Below are 7450 nucleotides of genomic sequence, written 5' to 3' on the forward strand. Positions count from 1 at the left end.
TATGACTCTGCCTATGACTCACTTCTCCTTATCTAAGTTGGTATTATCCACCAAGGCTACCTATTTACAAGGTCTAAGACTACTCAGGCTGGTAAATTTCCCCAAAAGTTGCCTGTTTACAATAGCTTACAGCCATCTGTTTCAATGTTTTTCCACAGAGACCCAAGACTTGGTGTTAGTATACATGTATGACAGGCCTATTGTTGATTTTAGGCCTATGGCTGATTTTAGGCCTTCAGTGTATAAGCAGGGCTGCCCCAGACATCTCCTCCCTTCTCTAAGTGTAGAAGTTGCCTCTGCTTTCTACCCAACTTTGCAGTTGTATTCTCACCAGATCTTGGTGACTTCTGTGGCTAACATTGTTGCTGTGTGTTGCCATTAATGACATTACCTTGTGCTACCAGCACAGCCCACTTTACTCCTGGTAAGGATTATAAGAAGGCAAGAAGAGACCACCCAGGAGAAGTCTTTTATTGGGCCCACCTATGTCTTCCACAGCCGTGGTCACAATGCCCTTTGCAGTTGGATTGTGCTTTTCTTCTGGGTAGTCCCTGCTTCAGGATGCTAGGCATAAGCAGAAGGAATGTCAAACTAATGTCTTGCGCTCAACAGCTTTATCAGTTCATGGAAAAATATCAAAGCCTGCTTTTGTGAAAAGAGATAGCATAGCCTTCATAACATTCACAGTAGCATTCCACAGTGTTTGGTTGTGTTTAACAGTGCTTAATCCTTGCCCCAATACTTCCAAGAAGGGTTTGGTGCTTGATCTGTCTCAGAGTGATGCAGTAAGATGCCATATCCCAGGGACAATCTTTGCAGGAGTTTAGGTCAGTGGAAGGCCAGTCTTTCCAGCTGTGCCTGCTCCATGCAGATCAATAACTCTAGCTGTCCTTCTCTGACTCACTAGCTTCCAGCTTGACACACAAGGAGAAAGGAGCACAATTTCTCTGAGGACCTGAAAGGAAGCCCATGTGTTTCCTCTGGGCCTGTAGCACACTCCTAATGCTGCAAGTGACACATTCTGGAGACATGGGTGAAAATTAGAGCAGATTTTATAGCTGGGTGTGGTCACCCTTAAAATGCTAGAACTTGGGAGTCTGACTCAGCATTATCAAGAGTTTAAGGACCCCCCCCCCCCCCACTGAGGGACATGGTGAGTTTGTGCCAGTCTGGGCTATAAAGTGAATCCTCCTCTCAAAATAAAACAACAAAAACCAAGCAATAAAAGCAAACCAGAAGTTAGCAGACACGTGTATCTTTTATGTCGTCATTTTCTTTCAGTCAGGTTTAGATAAGGGTACATCTCAAATTGCAGACTTCGTTATTTGCCATTTCCACTGAGGAAAACCTCCACAGCTTCCCTTCTGTAAAATTCGGAGAGAGACTGAGAGGTTTTAGACATCTTAATATGGCATAGATGAATTTTTAAAAATCTACTGCTTCTGAAGAAGTGGAGCTGGTGGCCCTGGGCCTTCGATGCTCACTTGATATACCAGTGCTCTACGGAGCTGGGCAAGCATCTCTTTACTCCACCCCATTCCTTTGTCCATTCTATTTCACATCCTTACTTTACATACTGCCCGCAATCCAGGCCAGTGGTGATTTTCCTTAGAGAGAAAATGTAGGATACATTTTGTTTTTGTCTGGAAAGATTGAAGAACCTTTCTATCCCTCTCTAGACCTAAACAATGTCTGCTTACATCTGACGTCTGTATGCACCTTTCCCTCCTATTTAACTTACAGGCTCCAGCCAGTGGGTCAACTGTGTCTTCAGCCAGTCATGCTGGTAAGCTACTCAGTGGACAGTTGAGCCGGGGCAGAAGCTTTCCTTCCAGGTGATAGTGTCACTCACATGCATATCTTTTGTTGTTCTGGAAACAAATTGACTTGCCTTATGTATTAGGATTATCTCCTCACCTTCTATTCTACACAAGTTTGGTTCTAATCTTTCCATTTAATGTATTTAGTGTCTTACTTGTCTATGAACTTGGCTCACTGTACACAGGTGGAAAGGCAAGCAGAAAAGAGGATTTCCCACCATCCTCTGCCAGAAAGGGTTTTGTAAGGACACTACCAAAGACTTACTCTATAATGTTTATTGGATCTTATCATGGAATTAAGATTGGATATTGTTGGAAGGTGTATCAAAGTGTGCTATCAACAGCATCAGTTTTTGAACTTGAAGTGTTTCTCAGATGTTTAGGAATGCAAATGTGAGATGTGAGTCTTTATGAAAACAATAAATACAATTTACACAGATCCTTGATTGTGTATCCCCTTTTCTTCTTGCAAGAGGATATTTTACAGTGTTCTATGAAAAACTTTTTGGGAAGCACTGTTTTAGTAGAGCTCATTTAGCATCTTGCACATGTCCCATGGAGTTTTATATTGCTGATTTCCATTCATTTTTATTAACTTAGGATCAGAAATTTCCACTAGTAATTGTGTGTACTATTATTTTTCTTTAAACTGGGCATTTTCCTAAATATTCACTTGTTAAGCATCGTTGTATGAAGAGGGCTTGTCATTACAAGAACATTTTGTAGACTCCTTTCGAAAAGTAAGGGTAAGCATAGCAAACAACGAGTTTCATTATGGTGCTTTTATGCACACTTTGATCTTATTATCCCTTTCTCCACTGTCCTTCCCTTTCTAGGGCTCCGCTTTCTGTCTCCATACTTAACCTCTCTGCTTTTCTGTCATCTGTAATTCATTATCTTTTCTTAATCCTTTCCATAAATCTCTCCTTCTCCTCTTATGGTTACCTTTCTTGTTTAAACACACACACGCACACACACACACGCACACGCACACACGCACACACCTAGGTTTTAAAAACTCTGCTCTGATGAGAGACAAAGAATTACTGTCGTTCTTTTATTTGTTAAAGCTTGGCTAACAAATAGCCTACAGTGTTATCAGTTTAAAGATGGTTCCTGGGCTGTTGAAAAGAATGTCAATTTTGTATCCAATAGAGGGATATTCTGTAGATATCTCTTAAATGCAAATGATCTGTGTAGTAATTTAGCTCTGAATCTTCTTTGCCGGTTGTAGTTGGGATGATCTACCTAAACACAAGAGTGGGTTTAAGGTCACCCGTATAGGAAACTAGTGGACCTTACATAACCTTTCATGTTTATTTTGAACTTATTTGTTTTCTGTGTGTATTTTTGTGTATGCTTCTGCTCACATGTGTTGGTGCACTTGTACTTGTGTACATACGCATGTGGCTGCCAGAGGACAGTTTCCTCAGAGTCCTGGAGCTCACCGGTCAAGTTAGATCAGTATGTCCTCCCTGCTGAGAGGACAGTCTTTGCAGGATTCAATTTTAGGCATGAATCCCACAGTCTTCAATACCCACTTGCCATGTACCATTGCATCTCTGCTGTGCGGGGGAACATGGATTTCTGCGATGGACCTGAAGGGGATGAAAAGCATACTATATTGAGTCTGCCTTTGATGTTTTCTTTTTCTGGCTGTGTCTTGGCTAGTTTTGCACTAATGCTCCGTAGTTCTTTCCTGAGAATTCTTGCTTACATTGGCAAGACCCAACACATTTCCCACATCTGTTATCCATTTCTGGTGCCTCCACACATTCTTTAGTTTACACATGCCATGGTATTCTCAACGTTAGACATCTACACATTGTTGCCACTATGGCTTCACAGCTAGTGCTGGTCTGGCTGTTTCTCTGTCCATGATATGTTCACAACTGGTAGCATTTCCATAGCTTGATCTGTTTTTCTGTATCTACTATTCTGGACCTACACATCCCTGACAACTACTGCTGACTTTAGAGTGTCATGGGCAGCACAGTAGACAGGGTACAAGTTGGTGGCTTCTACAGTCTGCTTTTCCCTGGACAGTTTTGTGCATCTCACTGGGCTTATTTCTATTTTCCGTGTTGCCTATCTTTACTTTATCTCTTTATCCATCATTTCCCACTCTCCTTGGGTAGTTCTTTTCTTTCTAAAAAAAATCTTATCTATCTATCTATCTATCTATCTATCTATCTATCTATCTATCTAATCTATTATCTATTATCATTATAATCATCTATTATCTAATCTATCTATCTATCTATCAATCAATCATCTATCAATCAATCATCTATTATCTGTCTTGTATGTACATGTATGTGTCTGGGCATATAAGTGTCACACATGTGTTAGAGTCAGAGGACAACTTTTGGTAGTCACTTCTTTTCTTTTACTGAGTAGATCATGGAGATCAAATTGAGGTCACCAGACAAATGGTTTCATCAACTAATACATCTAGCCAACCCTTTTGTGTGTTTTGGATAGTTCTTCAGTTCTCTTTCTTATAGGAATAAAACCTATGGAGTCTCTTCTTTTTATATACTGTCTGCTCTTTACCGGGTAACACAGAGACAGCCTCTAAATGTACTTTCTATTTTACCTGAAAGTCTAACATTTATTTGTAGTGTTATTTCAAAATTAATGGAATTTTGGAAGACAAGATGCAAAGACAAAAATCACTTAATGTGATACAACATAAAAATCAATTTCTAAATACACACAGTCTTTTTTTTTTTCTGGAGGTAGAGATTTAGTCTTTATAATAGCCTTTGAGTTAGTATTGTAACCCTTGAAATAGTTTCCAATGGTTGAAACTGTTTTGTTATTATAGTTAATGATGACATAAATATCCAACTTCATTCACATGTTGTTTTCAGTAGTGGCAGGTCTAGGCGAAAGGTCATGAACAATTGTTCTGCTCATTCAATTTTATGGTTAACATCCATAACAAATGACTTCCAAATGTTTAGCAGTGAATTTACTAAACACTTAACAACATGTCAGAGCCCATATAAGAAAATTTGTCATGGTGAGCTTTGAGTAGATTTTTAAAATTCAGTACATCCAATTTCTGCTTGGCCAAGTCTTACATCACCTTTTTTGATTGCATCTACAGGTAGCTCTTCATCGTTTCTGTGACCTGGCTGTGTTGGTCGTCTATACAATCTTTGATCTTATTCAAATTCTCTCTCCCCTTTCCTATTTTGTTGCTTGCTTGGGCACAAATCTCCCAGAGTCTAATTTCCTGCCAGGTTCTCTGGCTCTTTCCAGTTCTCCAGCTGTCTTCTAGGAGATGGCAATTAGCTGATTATAACACATTTTGTTAGCACCGAGTAGGGTCTAGGCATTCCTGTTAACTTCTAAAATGTGATTATGATGCAAAGACACTTTGCTTCTAATTAGGACTTCCACTAAGGGGTAAATAAAAGGGTGGGCAGATGTTTGAGATTATAAGCAGCCTCCGTCCAAGGAGAGGGCAGAAAAAGGTCAAATAAGTACTCTGAGAGTTCAAAGGATAAAACCTAGATACTATTTCTCATGAGTTGGAGGGTAATGTTTACATGAATTCAGTCAGGTTGTGTTGTCTACTGGAAAGCAGCAGAAATTCCTGTCAGGCAGGAACCCCTGAAGTGGGCAACATAAGAAACTCCTTTTATGAAGGTGCCAATTTTCAAGTATTCAAGCATCCTGGAGGTATGTTGTCATTTTTGAAACATTCACCACATGCAATGGCAAGAAAGAGACTCCATGTTAGCTCCATTCAAGAAGGAAAATTGAGATGCAATCTGGAGAAGCAGGGGAAATCCAGTCAGCAAGACAGCACAGAGAATTTATATTAGATCGTAGACTGTGAACATGCTTAGTTTGAGACATTCACACAACTGGTGTAAGAAAGGCAGAAAGAAATTTCCAAAAAAAGCACTGGGTCTGGTTTTGCCTCAGGATTGTGTCCATCACTCTAGATAATAAAAAAAGTATTCTGAACAATTAAGAGAAGTCTCCAGATGAATGCCTGCCATAGAATAGGCCTTTGGTGCATTTTCTTGACTTTTCTTATGTGTTATTAATATGGTAATCCTAATTTGGTGTACAAATAGTGCCTTGTCCTCATGGTGTCAGGAATGATTTATTCATATCCATTATTTCTGGTAAACCAGTTCATCTCTGATCATACACATCTAGGAAAAGCAAAAGAAACTCTATGAACTCTGTGAATTCCTGGGAGACCCACAACACCTAGCTCCAACGCTCCATGGCCTTAATACCCCTGAGACACTACTAATGCATGCCTTCCTCAAAGTAGCTGCCAAGAGAGAGTTAGAAGTATTAGAATGTTAGAGCGAGAAATGCCTATAAGAATAAACAGAAAAGAGGTAAGCATGGGTGAGAAGATACTCAGACCCAGAAATAGGCCTGATCAGTGGAATATGAACTGGAGAAAGGAGGTAGGGATTAAAACTTCCTGCTACAGAGCAGTCTTAAGCGGGTTCTGATTGGATCAACAGGAAAACTCAGAGAAAATTCCTGCTTTGGGCAGGAATAGACCTGTTTTATTTTTATCCATGCTCGTTCTGGCTTCCAGTAGCCTGGGAAGAGTGTGAGCCTTAGGCAGAGCAGACTCAGCAGTGATTGCTAAGGAGGATGCTGCCTCCACTGGCTGCTTGATTAGTCCTATTAGCTGTCATGTTCATTGTAGGAGCAATCGTGCTCAAATAAACATTTCTTATTTGCAAATAAAATTTTGATTTGATGTAAAGTTCCCATCTTACTTCGTGCTCACTTTTAGAGAAAAACATCCTGTTTATGTCTTCAAAAATTAATTTTTCTTAGTCTTTGTAACCTACTCCACTAAGTGTATATACATACAGTTGGCCTAATGACAAATTTATAAAATAGATCTGAAATTTCTCACAGACAAATAGTAGCTTTATTTTTGTTCCACTCTAACCTGTGTGCATTCTTGTGCACACATACACACACTTATATACTTTCTGGAGTTTCCATCTACTTAGGAAATGACATTATCCCTCTCCAGTTGTCCAGACTTCAAACAGGAGTTCACGCTTAATTTTGTTTTCTTTCATAAACCACACTCAGATCATATTGATCCTGCCTTCAAATTATATCCTGGATCTGCCCTTTTCTTTAATCTCTTTAGCATCCTTTCAATGGCTACAGCAATTGCTCTCTATATTATTGCAGCATTCAGCTTCTTTCCCACTCTTCCTCCTTTAAGTCCACCCCCTTGCTTAGTCTTCATGCCTCAGACCCAGACAGTAACTCTAGAGAAGTTATATTACCTCATGCCTTCATCAAAATCATGCCCAATAAATATGTTGACCTAGTTGAAATAGGAAAGTATTCCATCTAAAATTTCACATTGTTTGTCTCACATGTTTTGTCTTCTCTTATAAACGCACATTTACATATGCTGTTGAGGCCCTGGAAAGTCTTTATACTGCCACATCCACCATTTGACTCATCTGGCTCTTCCTCATTCTTTACACTGCTCTCAAGAAACACTTCTGTGAGTGACCAAAATGGCCCAGTGGAATAGACACTTGCTGCATAAGCCTGACAACTCAGGTTTGATCTCTGGAACACACATAAAGATGAGAGGAGAGAACTGA

This window comes from Grammomys surdaster, unplaced genomic scaffold, assembly GCF_004785775.1.
Source record: "Grammomys surdaster isolate TR1022 unplaced genomic scaffold, NIH_TR_1.0 97, whole genome shotgun sequence".
NCBI lineage: Eukaryota > Metazoa > Chordata > Mammalia > Rodentia > Muridae > Grammomys > Grammomys surdaster.